Genomic DNA, 22,525 nt, shown 5'->3' on the forward strand with positions numbered 1-22,525 from the left:
TAAAAATTTTCTTAAGTTAAGGTTTTAGATAATTATTTGCTGATGACCTGTGTTAAAAACTGATTTTGTAATAGATAATAAAAAAAAGGAATTAATTATATTGTCCAAGAATGTTATATATACAGTGGTATCTTGAGATATGAGCTGTCTGAGATATAAGTTTTTTGAGATATGAGCTATGATTTTTTTTTTTTTTTTTTTTTTTTTTTTTGAGATATGAGTCATGCTTGGGGATATTGCTGCAGATTGGCTACTCAGCACATCAGTCCAGTCTCACCTCAGCTAGTATCTATGTGTTTCCCGTGGATCTCATACACTGATTGTTCTTTCATCATTTTCACACTATTTACAAACTTTTTTTTCTCTAAAGAAAGTGCAGTTTTAATTTATGCTTAATGTTTACGTGTGAATGGTTCCTGCATCCTTTCCTCCTTCCTTCCCCCTCTTCTACCATTTACCACCATTAGCCAAAAGCATCTGTCTTCAAGGTAAGAACACTAAATAAACTTTTCCTGTTATTTCATATATGTTCATGCATTGATAAAGTATGCATGTGTATGTAACTGAAAAGGCAAAACAAATTTCTTCTACCCCCGCCTACCACCTCCACCAATGCTTATCATGGAGGGGGTAAACAAGGTAAACAAACCTCTATGGCTGCAGCAGTGCATGCTCTCTCTCTCTCTCTCTCTCTCTCTCTCTCTCTCTCTCTCTCTCTCTCTCTCTCTCTCTCTCTCTCTCTCTCTCTCTCTCTCTCTCTCTCTCTCTCTCTCTCTCTCTCTCTCTCTCTCTCTCTCTCTCTCTCTCTCTCTCTCTCTCTCTCTCTCTCTCTCTCTCTCTCTCTCTCCTACTGAAAACTTAATTTATTCAATTAATAATGTTTACAGGATTGTTAATGAGCTCTTCTGTGATTATTAGAGCACCCAGTCATCTGTGGGTGGCTATATTTGTACATTCCAGCTGATCGACAGTTCCAAGTGAGGGTTGGGAATGTGATAGGGTAACATACCATGGAATGCACCCTCCAAGATAAATATACCTTTTAAGAGTAGTTTATCTATTTATATTATCTTTTGTTATGTTTTATTATGTTTCTGTGCAATAATTCTTACAGTAAAGGTGCATCCACACATGCTCGGAACATTTGCTTGGAACATTTGTAGCAAATTCACTAACAAGTTCGTAACAAGCTTGTTAACAGTCATGTCCACACGAGGTTGGTACCATGAGATCGCAGCATGTTGGCAGCAGTGGTGTGGACAAGGTTTTCGTGCTAGCGAACATGTTACACATGGAACGCCTACACATACATTTTGCCTACCTTCACATACTGGCTGAGTTCACTGACGAGTGCACAGCACACCTCCGGTACTATGGCACTGATGATCTGCTTAGATATGTTGAACAAATAACTCAAACTTGCATACGAATCTCCAGTCCCCAGGTATCGTAATGTGACACCCAGACGGTCTCCAACAGTTATAGCCTTCCTCCAGCAAGTGTTCATGAAGTTGTAAAAGGTTCCGCTTCTCCGTAGGTTGTCTGCACACAGATCAATGTCATCGAGTCTCATAGTGTTCATGATACTCTCTCTACACTTTCTCTTCCTTAACAATGGATGCATCCAGAATCTTCGCCTCTTTCTCTTGTTTTTTCCATCACACAAAACTATCACTGCTGCAACTGCCAGTATAGCGTCCTCAGTAGCTGACATTGTGGCGAGCACTAAGCTGCCACGTGTGGACAGCTGTTCACCTCACCTCTGCTACAGAGCAAGCTGTTGCCATGATCACTAGCTTGTTCATGCATTCCTGTCCACACCTGTGTTACAAACATGCTATCTAACATGCTACGAACCGTGTTCGCAGCAATTGTTCCGAGCATGTGTGGATGCACCCTTAGAACTCGTCATACAGTACTTCTTTATCCAGTAAATTCACAGTTACGGTATTTGGAAATTACTACCCTCAATTCGATGTACAGTAAGAAAAATTCACAGATACAGTATTCACTCATGCCATCCAAGAGAGCCAAGGATTCTATAAGGATATATGGGTTCAATGAGTGGGCTGGAGGAATTGATTAGGGAGCTTAGCTTCTAACAGATGGCACGTGGGTCAAAGGTAGTAAGGGGGTGATTGATGGGGGGGTCCATCAGTGGGGGAGGATGAGTACCGTTAAAAGATTCAAACAGTCAGTAAATCACGGGAAGGAGCACGAGGCACATCAGCCATCGCCCGCCTCCGCCTGGGCCACACCATGCTTAGTGCTCATTTGCACTGCCTACGTCTGTCTTGTGACCCCATCTGCCCTTGGTGGTGAGGCCATGGAACATTTCCTGCTTCAATGCCCACGCTTCCACTCTCAACATACTGCACTCAGAGCTCTCTGGCCATCACAACACTTGACCTGCCCACCCTCCTGGCGGCCTCAGGCGTCCAACCCTCCTGGCAACCTGCTGTCCTTCACCTTACTTGTGCCTTCTTGAGGAAGACTGTCCAGCTACCACGCCTGTGATATCCACACAGGACTACCCCAGGGCTCATAAGGATCCAAAAGAGGCCATGAAGATCTATGGATCCTTATGAACCCAGGGGTACTCTTGTGTGGGTATCACAGGCATGGTAGCAGACCAGTCTTCCTCAAGAAGGCACAAGTAAGGCGAAGGACAGCAGATTGCCAGGAGGGTTGGACGCCTGAGGCCGCCAGGAGGGTGGGTGGGCATATCCAGTGTTATGATGGCCAGGGCGAAGAGCCGGGAGCATAGTGCAGTACAGTAAGTCCCCAGTTTACGATAAAAATACGTTTCTTAAAACCTTATCGTAAAGCGAAATTAGCATAAATCGAACCCATTTTTACACATATTAGATAGGAATACGTTCCAGCTGAGTACGGAAGTCAGTCGAAAAAAGTAATCGAATTGGACAAGCCATGTATTACCGAAAAAAAAAAAATTGAACAAGAATACAGTTTTACTTACCTTTTTTAATGTTAATCTTCTGTATAGGTCCTCTCCGAGGACCTATACAGCGTCGCCGTTGCTGAGAGAGGACAGCTCATCTCCGGCTGCGGACAGGAAGAAGGACAATACCTATGGTGTTACAGGGCCCGGGTAACTCTAAGTTAGTGTCCTGTTAATGTCCTACTGTCGCTTAATGTTGAAAGTGAGGGATATGGAGTGTGATCCCTGAGAGGAGAGTGTGGGCAGTGATTGTTTTGGCCATAATCAGCTGACGATAACAAAAATGGCGTCTAGACAAGCTAGAGACTTTGAAGGTTTTATTACTACGCCAAAAGGACTGGAGAAACTAGATATGGATGCAAGAATCCAGGCACTGGAAAGTAAGTTCCTAAACATTTTATCCATAGAAGAAAAACTGGATAGAGTTCTAGCCGAGAATGATTCATTCAAAAAACAGATATATTTGTTAACGTTAGCGAATAAAGAGCTGTTGAAGGAAAAAGTAGAGATGGAGAAAGAAAACCAACAACTAAGGAAACAATGTGAAGGGATGAAGGCTAAACTCATGGAAATGGAGTTAAAAATATCCGAAGGGGACTTGAGGAAAGAGGAATGCCTTAATCTAATTGATACCAGGATGAAAGAAGTGAACCATGAACATCAGGAAGTACAAAAGTTGTTTAGGGAGATAGTAAAAAACAGGAAGAGGAAAATAAAGGGATTACACAGAGGGAAATGGTAAAGGCACTAAAGGAAAATGAGTATGTGGTGAGAGATATTGCTGAAAAGAAAAAATGTGTGATCATAATAGGATTGCGGAAGGAAACTAACAGGAACTGGCAGGACAGGAGGGATAAGGAAAATGACAGGATTAAGTCTTTACTGAACAAGATCTCTGTGGAAGAAGAGGACCTATATGCTGAGGTAGAAGAAAGTGTGAGATTGGGAGCTTTTGAGGAAGGCAAGAATAGACCATTAAATTTGAAATTAAAGTCTCAGATGGCAGCGGAGGCCTTGTTGAGGAGGGAACTTGGAACTTGGAAACTTAACCCCTTCAATACGGTGACGCCTATGTAGGCGTCATGAAGCCCCAGTAACATATACGGTGACGCCTACGTAGGCGTCATATTTCTTTTCTGAGCTTTCTTCAGTTCAGTTGTCCCGTATAGTGTGTTGGATACCAACTACACACGCCGTATGCTGTCCTTGAAATCCTAGTGCTCCTCCCACTATCCTTGTCTCCACCAATCACTAAAGATAAGCTACATGCATCCCACCTTGTGTCTAAAATTACCCAATGGCATAAACTGTTCCCATCTCTCTCTCTCTCTCTCTCTCTCTCTCTCTCTCTCTCTCTCTCTCTCTCTCTCTCTCTCTCTCTCTCTCTCTCTCTCTCTCTCTCTCTCTCTCTCATCTCCCTCTCCTCCTCCCATCTCCTTCCCTCCTCCCCTCTCCTCTCGAAAGATAAGTTACATGCATCCCGCCTTGTAACATTCGTGAAAACACACACACACACACACACAAAATTCCAGGAGGTCTTTACTAAAGAATCCAAATTTGAGAGGCCACAGGGTAATAGAGAGATCGTCTATATGAAAAAGATTAAAGTAACCAAGCTTGAAATAAAAGAGTTAATGAAGGAACTGGATGAAGAGAAGGCAATGGGACCGGATGAAGTCTCAGGCAGAATACTGAAAGAATGTAGGGAAGAACTAGCAAGTCCTATATACAACATCATAAAATGCTCAATAGAAAATGGAACAATGCCAGTAGAATGGAAAAGAGCTGAGGTGGTTCCCATATATAAGAGCGGAAGTAAAGAAGAATCTTTAAATTACAGACCGGTATCACTAACTAGTATAATATGCAAGATGTGTAAAAGAATAATAAAGAAACAATGGATCAAGTTCATTGAAGACAACAAATTAATATCAAATAGCCAATTTGGTTTTAGAAAAGGACGGTCTTGTGTAACTAATTTATTGAGTTTCTATTCTAGAATAGTTGATAGAGTACAAGAGAGAGAGGGATGGGTTGACTGCATCTATTTGGATTTAAAAAAGGCGTTTGACAAAGTGCCACACGCAAGATTACTGTGGAAGTTAGAGGAGAAGGGTGGCTTAAAAGGAAGCACATTGAGATGGATAGAAAATTATTTAAGGGGGAGAGAAATAAGGACGATAGTTAAAGATATGAAGTCCAAGTGGAGAGAAGTAGAAAGCGGAGTGCCACAGGGGTCAGTATTGGCACCAGTACTTTTCCTCATTTATATTAACGACATGCCAGAAGGAGTGAACAGCTACATAAATTTGTTTGCGGATGATACGAAACTGTGCAGAGTTATAAAGCAAAAGGAAGATTGTGAAATACTGCAAGAAGACCTAAATAAGATCTGGGAATGGAATAAGAAGTGGGAAATGGAATTCAATGTGAACAAAAGCCATGTCATGGAAATGGGAAAGAGTGAAAGACGACCTGTGGGAATCTATAAGATGGGAGATGGAGTAGAACTGGAGAAAGTCAAAAAGGAAAAGGACTTAGGAGTGACGATGGAAGAAAACAATCAACCAGTAAGCCATATTGATAGAATTTTAGAGAAACATATAATTTGCTAAGAAAATTGGAGTAGCATTTCACTACATGGACAAAGAAATGATGAAGAAATTGATAAATACTATAATAAGACCCAGATTGGAATATGCAGGAGTAGTGTGGACCCCTCATAAAAAGAAACACATAAGAAAATTGAGAGGCTACAAAAATGGCTACAAGAATGGTCCCAGAACTTGAAGGGATGACATATGAGGAGAGACTAAAGGCTATGGATCTACCAACTTTGGAACAAAGAAGGGAGAGAGGAGACCTGATACAAGTCTATAAATTGATCAACGGAATGGACCAAGTGGATAATGAGAAACTGATCCTGAGAGAAGAATATGACACCCGAAGCACAAGATCGCATAGTAAAAAGCTGAGAAAGGGAAGATGTCTGAGAGATATAAAAAAATATAGTTTCCCGCAGAGATGTATTGAGACGTGGAACAGTTTAGATGAAGAAGTAGTGTCTGCAACGAGTGTGCACACTTTTAAAGTAAGATTGGATAAGTGTAGATATGGAGACGGGGCCACACGAGCATAAAGCCCAGGCCCTGTAAAACTACAACTAGGTAAATACAACTAGGTAGGTAAATACACACACACACACACACTACAAGAATGGTTCCAGAAATTAAAGGGATGGCATATGAGGAGAGACTAAAGGCAATGGATCTACCAACCTTGGAGCAGAGAAGAGAGAGAGGGGATCTGATACAAGTTTATAAATTGATTAACGAAATGGATGAAGTGGATAATGAGAAACAGATCCTGAGAGAAGAATATGACTTTAGAAGCACAAGATCGCATAGTAAGAAACTAAGGAAGGGACGATGTCTGAGAGATGTTAAAAAATTTAGTTTCCAAAGATGTGTTGAGACTTGGAACAGTTTGAGTGAGGAAGTGGTATCAGCAAAGAGTGTACATAGTTTTAAAGAAAAATTGGATAAGTGTAGAAAGGGAAGATGTCTGAGAGATATTAAAAAATATAGTTTCCCGCAGAGATGTATTGAGACGTGGAACAGTTTAGATGAAGAAGTAGTGTCTGCAACGAGTGTGCACACTTTTAAAGTAAGATTGGATAAGTGTAGATATGGAGACGGGGCCACATGAGCATAAAGCCCAGGCCCTGTAAAACTACAACTAGGTAAATACAACTAGGTAAATACACACACACACACACACACACACACACACACACACACACACACACACACACACAGCGGAGGTGGTCGCTGAGCTCCAGAGCAATCATCTATAATTCTACAGTTACCTAAGAGTAACCAAGGTGGGAAAGGAGCTGGTAATGTTTGTCCCGTCTCCATATAGTCATGTTAACTGTTGATTAGCAAAATAATGTCCAGTGAAGGTAAATATAAACTGTAGCCTGCGTTTGAGCCATCAGCTGGTTTGTTTACGTCTGCGCAACATGGCGGCCGTGAACTCGAAAGAGGAATCAGACTTCACAGGGTTTCAAGGAATAATGGAGAAGAGCGCATAGTGAAGAAAATTCTGGAGTTAGAAGGTAAAATTGAAAAACTGTTTGAAAAGTATGAGGGCCTGGAAACGAGTTATGACAATGTAAAGAGAGACTGTGCCGATATGAAGAAGGAAAATGCAGCACTGAAAGAGGAAGTTAAGCTAATTAAAGTGAATTGCGAAAAATGTGGAGAATCTCTAGGAAAAGTGATGGAGAAGCAGGCTGAATGGAAAAAAAGTCAGGAAGTGGAAAGAAAGGAGGTAAATTACAAAGTTGCAAGTCTGGAAAAGGAAATCAAAGAGTCAGGGAGAAAACTTTGGGCCTTGCTGAAATTATAGATCAACAGATCATAGAAGAGAAGATAGCTGAGAAAGTGGTGAAGGTTATTAAGTCAAATGAGACATTGGTGAGGGAAACTGTAGACAAAAAGAGATGTGTGGTGATATTTGGTGTGGAGGAGGATAAGACACCGAGTAAAATGGAGAGAGAGAAAACATAAAAAGGTGATAAATAATATCATTAATGTGGTGCAAGAGGAGGAAAAGACCTAGTACAAGAAATAGAGGACTTCCATAGAATTGGAAAGTTCACAAGAGAAGGTATGAGGCCAATAAGAATCAAACTTAAGTCACAAAAGGATGTAGATGAATTGGTGGAGAAGTCATGGAGGCTAGCCCAGCAGGAAACAACAAGGAAGATTTGGTTGAGAAGAGATCTCGGTGAAAAGGAAAGAGAAATGTTAAATGAGTTGAGAAAGGAGGCTTTGAAAAAAATGAAGAGAGGACAGAAGAAGAGAAGAAAGAGTTTTCTGGAGAATCTTGGATATGAGACTGAGGAAGTGGTTCATAACCCAGAAAAGTACAGCAAGAAAGGACTAAAGAAACTTACATATGAGCGAAATGTAATGTATTCCAACATAAATGGAGTGATATCGGGATTTTAGAACTCAACGATTACTTGAGGGACAAGAACCCAGATATTGTGGGTCTTACTGAAACAAAACTGAGAGAGGAGAAGACCTGATGAAGGTTGGAGAAGGAAATATAACGTTTGGAAAAGAAATAGAGTAGGTAAGATGGGAGGAGGAGTGATGTTGCTGGTTAAAAAGATATAAAGGTGGATCAAGTGAAAAAGGTATGGGAAAGGCAGAAGTGCTAAAGATCAGAGCAGAAACTAATGAAGGAAAAAGAGGCACTACATAGTGGTGTACGTACCACCTAAGACAAATGCATGGTCAGTACAGGAATATGAAGAAATGATAAGTGATACAGGAACATGTCTGGAAGAAATGTTGGGTGGCTGTGAACGAACTATAATGATGGGAGATTTTAATTGTAAAGAGGTGTGTTGGGAGGACTGGTCAATGGAAGGATCAGAGACAACATGGGGAAATACACTATTGACACTGGCAATGGAAAATGTGTTAACTCAGTGGGTCAAAGAAGATACTAGGTTTGGAGGAGAGGGAGCATCGTCAAGACTGGACTTGGTCTTTAGTACAGAGCCAATGGTCATTGAGGAGATGAGGGTGGAGTGCCCTTTAGCAAAGAGTGATCATGCAGTTTTGGAGTTCAAGGTGATAGACGAAGAGAAATCTAGAAGAAATGAAGAATATAAAGTGGGAAGATGGAATTATGCCAAGACAGATTTTGGAAACCTAAAGAAATTCTTTCAAGAGACAAATTGGATGAAATTCAAGAGTGCTAAGGAGCAAATGAAAAGTGGAAGGAATTTATAAAAATATACAAAGAAGGTGAGAAAAATTTGTACCAATAAGACAACATAGAGAAGTTGGAAAGCAGGACTGGTTTAACGATAGATGTGAAAAGGCTAGAACAAGAAAAGAGGATGCATGGAAGAGGTGGAGAAGGAAAAGACGGATTAAGCAGTGGGAAAGTTACAAAAGAGCAAGAAATGAATATGTGTTGATTAGAAGAGAAGAAAGAAAGAAACAAGAAAAGGATATAATTGATAAATGTAAAGACCAACCAAGGCTTTTTTACAGACATGTGAACAACAACATCAAAAATAGAGAAAGTATTGAAAGTTTAGAAGTAAATGGAGTATACAGTGAAGATCCCAGGAAATGGCAGAGGCTATGAATGGATGCTTTCGGAAGGTATTCACAAAGGAGACTGCTTTTGACAAACCACTGGTAATGGAACAGAAAGGGATTATGAAGGAGTTTCAAGTAACGGTGGAGGAGATCAAGAACATGATGGGGAGTTTAGAAGTGAGAAAAGCTGTGGGACCTGATGGGGTATCAGGATGGATTTTAAGAGAATGCAGGAGCAATTGGCAGAAAAAGTTTGTGAAGTAATTGATGCCTCATTAAGGGAAGGCGTAGTGCCCCAAGACTGGAAAAGAGCTAACATTGTCCCAATCTATAAATCAGGTAACAAGAGAGACCCATTGAACTATAGACCAGTGTCACTTACAAGTGTGGTAGCTAAGATGTGTGAGAGGGTGGTGAAGACTAGATGGACAGACTTCTTGGAGAAAATGACATACTTTGTGAGTGTCAATTTGGTTTTAGGAAAGGGCGTTCATGCACGACAAACCTGATATGTTACTATTCGAGGGTGATAGATGTAATACAGGAAAGAGATGGTTGGGCTGATGGAATATATCTGGATTTAAAAAAAGGCCTTTGATAAGGTACCACACCAGAGACTGATCTGGAAACTTGAAATGGTAGGAGGAGTGCATGGCAGTTTACTAAAATGGATGGAAGATTTTTTTGGTAGGAAGAGAAATGAGAACAATAATTAAGGACAGACCATCAGAATGGGGATTGGTGGAGAGTGGAGTTCCACAGGGATCAGTGTTGGCACCAGTAATGTTCGCAGTCTACATAAATGACATGGTGGATGGGGTGTCCAGTTATGTGAGCCTATTTGCAGACGATGCAAAATTGTTACGAAAAGTGAGATATGACAAAGATTGCGAACTACTCCAGGAAGACTTGGACAGAATATGGAAATGGAGCTGTACATGGCAAATGGAGTTCAACACGACAAAATGCAAGAAAATAGAGTTTGGCAAGAGTGAAAGAAGAATCAGGAGTATGTACAAGATAGGAAATGAAGACATAAAACCAGTCATGAAGAAAAAGACCTTGGGGTGACAATTACCAATGACCTATCGCCAGAGAGACATATAAACAAAATAATTGGAGAAGTATTGAACTTATTGAGGAACATAAGAGTATATCTAGATGAATCTAGATGAAGAAAATAATTACTGCAATGATAAGACCGAGGCTTGAATATGCAACAATACAGTGGGCTCGAACTTAAAGAAACACATAAGGAAACTAGAGAAAGTACAGAGGGCTGCAACGAAAATGGTGCCTGACTTAAGAGATTTGACTTATGAAGACAGACTGAAAAGAATGCAACTTCCAACCCTGGAAAACAGAAGAGAAAGGGGAGACCTGATAGCAATATACAGAGTGATGATTGGCATGGAAAAATGGATAGGGAAGATCTGTGTATGTGGAATGGAAGAATGTCGAGAGGGCATGGGAAAAACTAAAATGGCCACTTATAGGAGAGATGTGAAAAATATAGCTTCCTCATAGAAGGGTGGAAGCATGGAATAGTTTAGACGTGGAAGTGGTCAACGCAAGGAATATTCATGATTTTAAGAAAAAGCTGGACATTAATAGATATGGAGACGGGACAACACGAGCATAGCTCTTTTCCGTATGTTACAATTAGGTAAATACAATTAGGTAAATACACACACACACACACAAATACAAAAACAACAAATTTTCTAATCTCTCTCTCTCTCTCTCTCTCTCTCTCTCTCTCTCTCTCTCTCTCTCTCTCTCTCTCTCTCATCTCTCTCTCTTTTTCTGAAGAGAAAGACTTTCCTTTTCAAAGGCGATATAGTGACTAATAAATAGCAGCATAATACACAAAGACGACAAGTATGACAAGCTTGCAGAAGTTTCCTGGAGTGGAAAAAGATATCATACAGGCGGGCTTTTTTAACATCCGGCGCAAAGGGGTTAAGGACTCTGAGGAAACCAAAAGAATTTACATAAGAAGAAATATATCACAAGATGAGCGAATAAAAATGAAGGAGCTTGTAACTGAAGTGAAGGAGAGGTATGACGAAAGAACAGAGGAGCAAAAGACCAAGTTTTTTTGGAGGATGAGAAATGGGAGGCTAAAGAAGTGGTGGATAAAACAGACGGAATAGGCATTACATGGAAGAATGAGACTAGGAATGGAATAAAAGTGACTTACACGAACAGAGATGGATTTCTGTCTAAGAGGCTAGAATGTATGGATTACCTAAGAAATAACAAACCGGACATAATATGTATAGTGGAAACAAAGCTAAGGCCCGAAATAAAGCTAGACTGGTTTGTTGTAAAACACTACAAAGTATGGAGAAATGATAGAAAAAATAAAGGAGGTGGTGGATAATGGTTCTTACTAAGGAAGATCTGATAGTGAAGGAGGTGAACTATAGTAAGAGAAATGAGGAAGTGATAAGTATGCTTATAACAGATGGCAAGAGGGACATTAATATTATAACAGTATACATACCACCCAGAACCAGTGCTTGGGAATATGAACAGTACCAAGTGGTGATGAGAAATACTCTAGACAGAATGAAGGAAGAACTCATAAGAAAGGATAGAGTGATGATAGTTGGAGACTTTAATTGCAAAGAAATAGTGTGGGAAGACTACGAAGTGGTGAACGGTGGTGAGTGGGCAGAAGAATCGTTAAAGGTAGCAACAAATAACTTGATGACACAGTGGGTGAGATCACCAACAAGGTGCAGGGGACAAGATGTTGCAGCAAGGTTGGATTTGGTATTTACTAGGGGAATCTCTCTAAAAGAGGAAATTGAACATGAATGTCCCTTGGGGAAAAGCGATCATGATGTCCTAAGCTTTGAGTTGGATACGGAATTAAGCACGAATAAGATTGTGGAACGCAGGGAGGAAAAATTAAATTATGCTAGGGCAAGTTATAACCATATAAGGGAGTTCTTTAATGGAATTGACTGGTCCGTGGTATACCAGGAAAGGGATATGCAATTGAAATACGATAAATTTATGGATTTGTATAACTCTGCTGTGAAAAAGTTTCTGCCATATCACAGAAAGAGGACTTTAAATAATAAAACAGTGGTTTAATAGAAATTGTGAAGAAGCAAAAAAGAACAAAGAAAAGGCATGGAAGAAACTTAAGAAAAACAGTGATGTATTATCAAGGGAAGTCTACAAAACAGCAAGGAATAGATATGTTGAAGTAAGGAGAACAGCACAGAAGGAATATGAACAGAGGGTGGTGGAAAACTGTGATAGTGACCCAAAAATGTTTTACAAATTCATAAATGGAAAACTAAATAAAAGGGAGGCAATAGAAAAGGTAAAAAACGGGGAAGAAGTATATGAAGATGCTGGAGATATAGCTGAAATTTTGAATGACAACTTTTGCAAAGTGTTTACAAAGGAGGAGCATTTTATGGGAGGAAGGCCTATGGAAATAAAGCAAATGCAGGACATCATGGTTACTAAGGAAGATGTAAGGAAAATTATAAGCAATCTGGATATTAATAAATCAGTGGGGCCTGATGGCATATCTGGGAGGTTGCTAAATGAATGTAAGGATCAATTGTTGAACCCCGTATTTGATATTGTGGAAACCTCCATACGAACAGGATTAGTCCCGAAAGAGCGGAAAAAAGCTGACATTGTGCCTATATATAAGAATGGTAATAGAAAGGAACCGCTAAATTATAGACCATTATCATTGACTAGTATATTGTGCAAGGTATGTGAAGAAGTAATTAAAGCTAAGTGGAGTGAATATCTAGAAAGTGAAAACATTCTGAGTGAAAGGCAGTTTGGTTTCAGAAAAGGAAGATCGTGTGTATCCAATTTATTATGTTTTTATTCAATAGTGACTGACATACGACAACATAGAGAGGGATGGGTGATGCTATCTACCTGGACTTGAGAAAGGCCTTTGATAAAGTACCACACAATAGACTGATGTGGAAACTAAAGATGATTGGAGGAGTAAATGATAGACTAGCAAAATGGATGGAAAATTACTTAATGGGTAAGAGAAATGAGAACAGCGGTGCGAGGAAGGAAGTCCGAGTGGAAGAAGGTAACCAGTGGAATTCCACAAGGGTCAGTGCTTGGTCCCATTATGTTTTTGATATATGTTAATGATATGCCAGTAGGAATTGACAGTTACATGAACATGTTTGCAGACAATACTAAAATTATGAGGAGAATTAAGAATGTGGAAAATTGTAACAAGTTACAGGAAGATCTTGATAAAATATATGAGTGGAGTAAGGAGTGGCAGATGGAATTTAATATAGACAAGACCCATGTTATGAAAATGAGAAGAAGTAGATACAGACCAAACAGGGATTACAGGCTGGGTGATGAGAAAATTAAAGAGACCAATGAGGAGAAAGACTTAGGAGTAACCGTGCAAAACACCTTGTCACCGGAGAAATACATTAACAAGATTTTTTGGAAAACATACAACATGGCCTTGCATTCCACTACCTAGATGAAGGAATGATGAAGAAGATATTATGTACCTTAATAAGACCCCAGTTAGAATATGCAGCATGTGTCTGGTCACCGCATATGAAGAAAAATGTGAAGAAGGTGGAAAGGGTACAGAGGCTGGCAACAAGGATGGTACCAGGACTCAGGGAGTTAGTCTATGAGGAAAGACTGAGGAAGCTGGGGCTGACCACATTAGAAGAGAGAAGAACAAGAGGAGACATGATAACTATGTATAAATTGGTGAACAAGATTGACATACTGGACAGAGAGTTGATAAAGGTGACCACAAGTAATCATCTCCGAGGACATGGAAAAAGCTAATAAAGGACATCTGTCTAAATGACGTGAGAAAATACAGTTTCCGCATCGTAGCATTGATAAGTGGAATAAACTGAGCAGTCATGTCGTTGATGTGTGTGTCAATCAGATGAAAGAGAGATATGACAGGAATGGACAAGGAGACAGGACACAGAGAGCTTAGCTCAGGCCCTGTAATACACAAATAGGTAAATACACACACACACACACACACACACACACACACACAGAGAAATGTTAAATGAGTTGAGAAAGGAGGCTTTGAAAAAAAATGAAGAGAGGACAGAAGAGGAGAAGAAAGAGTTTTTCTGGAGAATCTTGGATATGAGACTGAGGAAGTGGTTCATAACCCAGAAAAGTACAGCAAGAAAGGACTAAAGAAACTTACATATGAGCGAAATGTAATGTATTCCAACATAAATGGAGTGATATCGGGATTTTAGAACTCAACGATTACTTGAGGGACAAGAACCCAGATATTGTGGGTCTTACTGAAACAAAACTGAGAGAGGGAGAAGACCTGATGAAGGTTGGAGAAGGAAATATAACGTTTGGAAAAGAAATAGAGTAGGTAAGATGGGAGGAGGAGTGATGTTGCTGGTTAAAAAGATATAAAGGTGGATCAAGTGAAAAAGGTATGGGAAAGGCAGAAGTGCTAAAGATCAGAGCAGAAACTAATGAAGGAAAAAGAGGCACTACATAGTGGTGTACGTACCACCTAAGACAAATGCATGGTCAGTACAGGAATATGAAGAAATGATAAGTGATACAGGAACATGTCTGGAAGAAATGTTGGGTGGCTGTGAACGAACTATAATGATGGGAGATTTTAATTGTAAAGAGGTGTGTTGGGAGGACTGGTCAATGGAAGGATCAGAGACAACATGGGAAATACACTATTGACACTGGCAATGGAAAATGTGTTAACTCAGTGGGTCAAAGAAGATACTAGGTTTGGAGGAGAGGGAGCATCGTCAAGACTGGACTTGGTCTTTAGTACAGAGCCAATGGTCATTGAGGAGATGAGGGTGGAGTGCCCTTTAGCAAAGAGTGATCATGCAGTTTTGGAGTTCAAGGTGATAGACGAAGAGAAATCTAGAAGAAATGAAGAATATAAAGTGGGAAGATGGAATTATGCCAAGACAGATTTTGGAAACCTAAAGAAATTCTTTCAAGAGACAAATTGGATGAAATTCAAGAGTGCTAAGGAGCAAATGAAAAGTGGAAGGAATTTATAAAAATATACAAAGAAGGTGAGAAAAATTTGTACCAATAAGACAACATAGAGAAGTTGGAAAGCAGGACTGGTTTAACGATAGATGTGAAAAGGCTAGAACAAGAAAAGAGGATGCATGGAAGAGGTGGAGAAGGAAAAGACGGATTAAGCAGTGGGAAAGTTACAAAAGAGCAAGAAATGAATATGTGTTGATTAGAAGAGAAGAAAGAAAGAAACAAGAAAAGGATATAATTGATAAATGTAAAGACCAACCAAGGCTTTTTTACAGACATGTGAACAACAACATCAAAAATAGAGAAAGTATTGAAAGTTTAGAAGTAAATGGAGTATACAGTGAAGATCCCAGGGAAATGGCAGAGGCTATGAATGGATGCTTTCGGAAGGTATTCACAAAGGAGACTGCTTTTGACAAACCACTGGTAATGGAACAGAAAGGGATTATGAAGGAGTTTCAAGTAACGGTGGAGGAGATCAAGAACATGATGGGGAGTTTAGAAGTGAGAAAAGCTGTGGGACCTGATGGGGTATCAGGATGGATTTTAAGAGAATGCAGGGAGCAATTGGCAGAAAAAGTTTGTGAAGTAATTGATGCCTCATTAAGGGAAGGCGTAGTGCCCCAAGACTGGAAAAGAGCTAACATTGTCCCAATCTATAAATCAGGTAACAAGAGAGACCCATTGAACTATAGACCAGTGTCACTTACAAGTGTGGTAGCTAAGATGTGTGAGAGGGTGGTGAAGAATAGATGGACAGACTTCTTGGAGAAAAATGACATACTTTGTGAGTGTCAATTTGGTTTTAGGAAAGGGCGTTCATGCACGACAAACCTGATATGTTACTATTCGAGGGTGATAGATGTAATACAGGAAAGAGATGGTTGGGCTGATGGAATATATCTGGATTTAAAAAAGGCCTTTGATAAGGTACCACACCAGAGACTGATCTGGAAACTTGAAATGGTAGGAGGAGTGCATGGCAGTTTACTAAAATGGATGGAAGACTTTTGGTAGGAAGAGAAATGAGAACAATAATTAAGGACAGACCATCAGAATGGGGATTGGTGGAGAGTGGAGTTCCACAGGGATCAGTGTTGGCACCAGTAATGTTCGCAGTCTACATAAATGACATGGTGGATGGGGTGTCCAGTTATGTGAGCCTATTTGCAGACGATGCAAAATTGTTAAGAAAAGTGAGATGTGACAAAGATTGCGAACTACTCCAGGAAGACTTGGACAGAATATGGAAATGGAGCTGTACATGGCAAATGGAGTTCAACACGACAAAATGCAAGAAAATAGAGTTTGGCAAGAGTGAAAGAAGAATCAGGAGTATGTACAAGATAGGAAATGAAGACATAAAACCAGTCATGAAGAAAAGACCTTGGGGTGACAATTACCAATGACCTATCGCCAGAGAGACATATAAACAAAATAATTGGAGAAGTATTGAACTTATTGAGGAACATAAGAGTGGCGTTCAGATATCTAGATGAAGAAATGATGAAGAAAATAATTACTGCAATGATAAGACCGAGGCTTGAATATGCAACAATACAGTGGGCTCGAACTTAAAGAAACACATAAGGAAACTAGAGAAAGTACAGAGGGCTGCAACGAAAATGGTGCCTGACTTAAGAGATTTGACTTATGAAGACAGACTGAAAAGAATGCAACTTCCAACCCTGGAAAACAGAAGAGAAAGGGGAGACCTGATAGCAATATACAGAGTGATGATTGGCATGGAAAAATGGATAGGGAAGATCTGTGTATGTGGAATGGAAGAATGTCGAGAGGGCATGGGAAAAACTAAAATGGCCACTTATAGGAGAGATGTGAAAAATATAGCTTCCTCATAGAAGGGTGGAAGCATGGAATAGTTTAGACGTGGAAGTGGTCAACGCAAGGAATATTCATGATTTTAAGAAAAAGCTGGACATTAATAGATATGGAGACGGGACAACACGAGCATAGCTCTTTTCCCGTATGTTACAATTAGGTAAATACAATTAGGTAAATACATGGGCATGGGAAAAAACTAAAAATGGCCACTTATAGGAGAGATGTGAAAAAATATAGCTTCCCTCATAGAAGGGTGGAAGCATGGAATAGTTTAGACGTGGAAGTGGTCAACGCAAGGAATATTCATGATTTTAAGAAAAAGCTGGACATTAGTAGATATGGAGACGGGACAGTACGAGCATAACTCTTTTCCCGTATGTTACAATTAGGTAAATACAATTAGGTAAATACACACACACACACACACACACACACGGCCCGGTAGCTCAGTGGTTAGAGCGCTGGCTTCACAAGCCAGATGACCGGGGTTCGATTCCCGCCGGGTGGAGATATTTGGGTGTGTCTCCTCACGTAGCCCTGTTCACCTAGCAGTGAGTAGGTACGGGATGTAAATCGAAGAGTTGTGACCTTGTTGTCCCGGTGTGTGGTGTGTGCCTGGTCTCAGACCTATCCCAAGATCAAAAATAATGAGCTCTGAGCTCGTTCCGTAGGGTAACGTCTGGCTGTCTCGTCAGAGACTGCAGCAGATCAAACAGTGAAATACACACACACACACACTCTCTCTCTCTCTCTCTCTCTCTCTCTCTCTCTCTCTCTCTCTCTCTAAAACAGACAAGTAGACGCATCTTTTTTGTTGTTTTATTTTACTCTTTTTCCACACCACCCATGAGGCAAGAGTTAAAGTGCGTTTATTTTATAGAGGTTTTACCCTGTAGGCATTATCCTCTCTCAGTTATTTAATCAGACAGTTCTTCATCAGAAGTGTCCTCCACATTGATAATAAAAGAATCCTGTAAGCAGAACTTGTTGACGCTGTAAATAATTAATTTCTCTCGACTATGAAGGTTGCGATGGCGAGTAGCGCGGACATCTCAAGATATTCACCTTCCATCCTGAGCGACAAGGAGGAGAGGATTTGACCTGGGGATTATCAGCGGTCAGGGAGGTTGACCTCACCCATGTCCAACCTTGAAAAGTAGCAACACTGGAGAGGAGTGGTGCTACATTTTGTGGTATCTATACAAAGTCATTGTCTTCATTACACTAAAACAATATTCAAAGCTCTCTATACATCCTTATTATAAATTTAGAGGAATACACTTTTATGACGGTTCATTGAGATGTAAGTTAATAATGAGATCGAAACATGTGCTACGATGCTTGGCGACGCCACAGCCGGGGAATCCCCATTAGGTCTCCCCCCCTCAGCAGCCTTCATATTTGAGTCGGACTATAGTTCGTAGTTGGCTGCTGTGCGGCGGCATAATTACAGCAACAAGTTTGACGGGAATTTTGAATATTGTAACTGCGAATTTTTTATTCTAAATTGAAAAAAATGGTAGTAATTGTCAACTATCGTATCTGTGAATTTATCGTAAACCAAACTATCATAAAACGAGGACTTACTGTATGTTGAGAGTGGAAGCGTGGGCATTGAAGCAGGAAATGTTCAATGGCCTCACGGGTAGTCCTACACCAAGGGCAGAAGGGGTCAGAAGATAGACGTAGGCGGTGCAAGTGAGGAGTATGATGTGGCCCAGGCGGAGGCGGGCAGAAAACGCATATACAGGCAACCCCTGCTTAACGAAGCTTCACACAACAAAATTTCGCTACAACGAAAGTTTCCTTTTACCACTATCTACTCATTTAATGAACACCAAACTCGCTTTATGAAATTTTATCCAAGTAATTTTTTCCAAGTTTGAAATCCCCACCATATCACGCAAGCCGACAGGCTTTTGAATACACCAGCGCCTGTCGTGGACAACACGTGCACCTAGTTCAAAACAATAACAGCGTCAGCAGCAGCTCGTCTTCCCTCACTCTACGTGCCACCAAAATGCCCTGCAATGTTGCCTAGTGTTGCTAAGAAGACCAGGAAGTCTCTTACTCTCGAAGTGAAGCTCGATATTATTCACAGATACGAGAGAGGCGAGAAAACTAATAGCATTGCTTTCCACCATGGTTTGACTCCATCTACTGTCTACCATTTTCAAGTCAGCAGACTCTATTAAGAAGGCTGGTGAGATCATATTTCCTTTCAAGCTAAAAGAACCACCTGAACTCACAACTCTGCAATGGATAAAATGGAAAGTCTCGTGGGAATGTGGTACATAAGTTTTGTATGCGGTACAATGATGCGCCCTTTGTTTACATTCCACAGGTTGCCAGCTAGCGTATTTCAACCTCCACTCTCCCTCCCTTCAGAAATTTAAGATCATCAACATTATAAAGTTACTTACATACATACATTATTGTACATTATAATGACTTAGTGTTAAATTAAACTGCTTAAATGTTTAACTTCATAATTGTTACTTTCATTAAACCTTTTACTGTACTATGATCCACTCTCACTTTGTTTACTCTTAATGGAAGCTCAAGTCAGGGGTTAAACTTCTTATAATTGGTTCGCTTAACGAAAATTCGCTTAACGAAGGGTTTTTTAGGAACGTAACCCCTTCGTTAAAGGGGGGTTGCCTGTATATATAGTGGTACTTCGACATACGATCACCCTAACTGTGGGTTATGTATTATGTATTATGTATTATGTATTAATGCATGTTATGGGTAGGTGGCAACATTGTATATTCCTCTGTGCACTCAGCTAACGCGTGAGCCAGTTCCCGAGTCGCTACTGGCCGCCAAGTCTTACCCTTTGTAGCTCTAAGGACAAGTAAAGAATCTACGTGTACTGCGTGTATGTCTGCCCCTTACTTAGGCATACAGGCCCTCCAATACACATCCCGCAATCAACATGGCACAGTGACGACACGTCTTGTCCCTGGAGACATCAGTTACGAGGGGAAAGAACTCATCTCAGTAGCCGGCGGCGCCATCACGTCCTCCTGCCACCAGCTGTGGGATTGCTGACATGTGCTCCGACTGTGTGCTGTGGACCCGTGGTGTTATGTGACAATGCAGTGCAGTGCAGCGTGCGGGCCCTGGTGGCCCTTTGTTATCCTATTATTTATGTTATGTTAAGTTATGACATCTTGTTGGAGAAAAAAGATGCAAGTACTTCAGCTTTGTCCTTATTTTTGGTGGCCACTGTACCATCGGGCTTGTGTAGTGGTGGAACATCATCATCTGATGTCAGGCCTTGCTGCTGCTTAAGTGTGGTCCACCAGGTCTTACTACCCACTGAACGACCGCTGAGTTTGGTCTTAAGGTCTTCTTGCCAGCGTCGTTGAGCCCACTGTTGTGCTTGTCGCATGGCTACACAAGCGTGCTTGTAGCGCTCCTTATTAAATTGGGTAGCATGGCGTGAGTACAGTTTCCAAGCGCGACTCTTTTCACCAGCTGCCACTCTACACTGGTATCCAAACCAGGGCTGGTCAAGGGGCTTAACATTGTAGGAATGGCAGGGAACATACCTTTCTTGGTACTTAAGCAGAGTACATGTAAAAGTGTGTACTCTCTCTCTCTCTCTCTCTCTCTCTCTCTCTCTCTCTCTCTCTCTCTCTCTCTCTCTCTCTCTCTCTCTCTCTCTCTCTCTCTCTCTCTCTCTCTCTCTCTCTCTCTCTCTCTCTCTCTCTCTCTCTCTCTCTCTCTCTCTCTCTCTCTCTCTCTCTCTCTCTCTCATATGATCATATGAACTTTCACCTTCTTCTGCCCTCTTTGATCATATGCAAAAATTTCACTTTTTTACTGATGGTCATCATCTTCCTCTTCCTCTTGGGTTCACTAGAGGAAGCTTTCGCAGGGGCACAGCGCTTAGGCGGCATTGTAAGAGCTTAACGAATCACTACTTAAACAAAAAAAGTTGTCGCGAACACAACACTAAGATACAGTATGCGAGACAGTCTACAGCGTGGACGAGACTGGCAAGATACAACCAAGGCCCATGGAATAGAAGGTCAACCTATGAGGTATTCAAAATGAGTCTAAAATACACATCCGTGGCGTCAGCGGGTTCACAAGTAGTCACAGCGGGAATGTTGGTTCAGTTAGCAAGCTACCTGGTAGGTATTCTATTCACATGCTTCTCTCTCTATCTCTGTCTCATTCTCTCTCTGTTCCGCGCCAACATTGGTCACAATGCCGAGTTGTGCAGTGCGTGACTGTTTTAATTATCAATAGTATATAATATGTAGTATGTAGTGTGTGATAAATGAAAACCATTATTTTTTTTCCTGGTAATTTTGCACCTTGACATTAGTAAATTTCTGATGTTTAGTTATTGAGAAGTAAATTTTTGATGTCTAGTTATTGAGAAGTCCCCATTCAGTTACTTGTGTACATATAAATTACCTCAGTTATATATATATGTAACGTAAAAATTAAATAATAATAATAATGATAATAATGATAATAATAACGAAGACAGCAACACTATATTAATGTTAATGATAATAAGAGCAAAAGTTTAATAATAGTAATAATAATAATAATAATGATAATAATAACAATAATTAGTAACAGCAAGAGTATTGAGATCATTAAATATGATAATGATACAATAGTCAAAGAGAGAGAGAAAGAGAGAGAGAGTGGTCAAACAGAGTGCTCTGACAGTTAAGAGAGAGAGAGAGAGAGAGACTTGCTGGCAAGCAGAGGGTGTGGGGCAGTAATAGGAGGCAGAGAAGCCTTCACAAAACTTGTCTCCCGTGCCAGGTAAGCAAGATTTGCTCAGCGGGCAGAGGGAGAGCGTGAGGTTTCCGTGCAAGAAAGACACGTCGTGGGAGGAAGCTCCCCCAGTTGGTGAACCTGCTGACGTCACTATGACGTCAGCAGGTTCACCCCCTTAGAGCTGCACGTAAGGTCGACCTTCTATTCTATGGGCCTTGGATACAACAAGAGAAGATGTTGGGTGAGGCTGCATATGTATACGAACATTACATGTACAGTGCTTTACGTACATTCTCGTCGTTATTACACACCAACTTACCAAATTACTGTGCGTACAGCATCAATAAGTGACGCCACAGACCCCGAGATATAGCGAAAACACCGCAGAACGTATCTATGAGTATGTATAAAAACCGCAAAACAGTGAAGCTGTGAAAGTCGAACTGCGAAATAGCGAGGGAACACTGTATTCCACTTTCTTCAGTGGTGGAGTTTGGCCACAGCCATGCTGCTAAAATGTCTGGTAACCTTCTCCCTACCCAGAATATGAGTGTTGGTGTCAGCCACAAGGCTCCCATACCAGGCGACCAGACTCATGTCCCTTGTGTAGGGGTTGGTGTGTGCCCCTCGGCTCCCATGCCTGGTGGCCATTCTCTTCCTTGCAGTGGTTTGGGCCATGTGGACCCTGGTGAGTCTTTGCCGGGCAGTCTTCCACTTATTCAGGAGGCTTCTGTTGAGGCTGGCCAACTAGCTCCTGTGCCTGGTGGCAGTGAGGTGG

General features: G+C 40.8%; 1 protein-coding gene across 2 annotated transcripts in view; it reads left to right on the top strand.

Annotated features, from left to right (window-relative positions):
* The window catches only part of LOC123500123 (prenylated Rab acceptor protein 1-like), a 362,787-nt gene that overhangs the window by 220,784 nt on the left and 119,478 nt on the right, over positions 1–22,525 (top strand). The window lies entirely within an intron of this gene.

Source organism: Portunus trituberculatus, chromosome 50 (assembly GCF_017591435.1).
Source record: "Portunus trituberculatus isolate SZX2019 chromosome 50, ASM1759143v1, whole genome shotgun sequence".
Lineage (NCBI taxonomy): Eukaryota > Metazoa > Arthropoda > Malacostraca > Decapoda > Portunidae > Portunus > Portunus trituberculatus.